Below are 1068 nucleotides of genomic sequence, written 5' to 3' on the forward strand. Positions count from 1 at the left end.
GCTAAATGTAGCAGAACAAAAGCTAAAATTAGCAAACAGCTAGCTAACAGCTAAATGTAAAAGAGCTAGCTAAAAGTTCAAAGGAATTAAATGGTTGCTAAAAGTAGTCAAATGTGAGCTACATGCAGAAAAGGGTAGCTAAAAGTAGCAAATGAGATGAAAAAAGTAGCTTAAGCCTGTCTAAAAGCTAAAAAGGATGGTTGGTAAAAGCAGCGAAAGGCTAGCTAAAAGAGCATTAATTAAAAGGAGCATACGACCTAAAAATGTTTGAACAGTAGCTGAAAGCTAAAAGTAGCATAAGACAACAACAAAAAAGCCAGTATGTTGAAGCAGATTTAAAAATAAACTAACAATGGTTTGGAAGGAATTTCAGAGATGTCAGTGTGTGGACAATATATTTGAATTAAGTTAAACATTTAAAAAAGTATAAAAGTTACAAAGTCACCGAACCACCAAGGGTTGATGGTTCCTGCTGCCGACACCTGAGGGCTCAAAGGTCACACAGCAGGGTTTTTACACAGATAATACACACAAAATATCTGAATTATTGTGATTTTTTTTACAGCTTTATGCACTGAAATTACTTTCTTACTTTATTGTCAATTATTCTAAGATGAAATGTAGTTTTTTTAAATTGTGTCAGGAGTAGAGTGGTCTTTTATTCATTTCTTTTGTTTCAAAATTTAAAACATTTCGTTTCCAAACCACTAGAGGGCACCACACGTGCATAACTAACCTCCAACCTTTGTTGTTTTGTTTGTGTTTTTATTTATTATATTCTGCTCCAGAACAACAGTTGTTGCTCACTTTCTTGCATGTTGTGCACATTTCTTCGGGGTGCTTGTGCCAACGTTACAATCATAATTGTGTTTTGAAGCAGCTGGGCAGCACCAGGAGCAAACAGAAATCCTAATTTAATATTTGACGATAAAGTGAAGCAGCAGATAAAGTCATTCCAAGGTCATTAAGTGTGGGCGTGTTTGTTGGTGTGTGTTTGTGGGACAGCCCGGGCCTTGCTCCGGTGTTATCTGGTGGCCTCCAACTCCTCCACCAACACAATGGCTCCTG

This window comes from Nematolebias whitei, chromosome 16 (assembly GCF_014905685.2).
Source record: "Nematolebias whitei isolate Nwh7 chromosome 16, NemWhi1, whole genome shotgun sequence".
Lineage (NCBI taxonomy): Eukaryota > Metazoa > Chordata > Actinopteri > Cyprinodontiformes > Rivulidae > Nematolebias > Nematolebias whitei.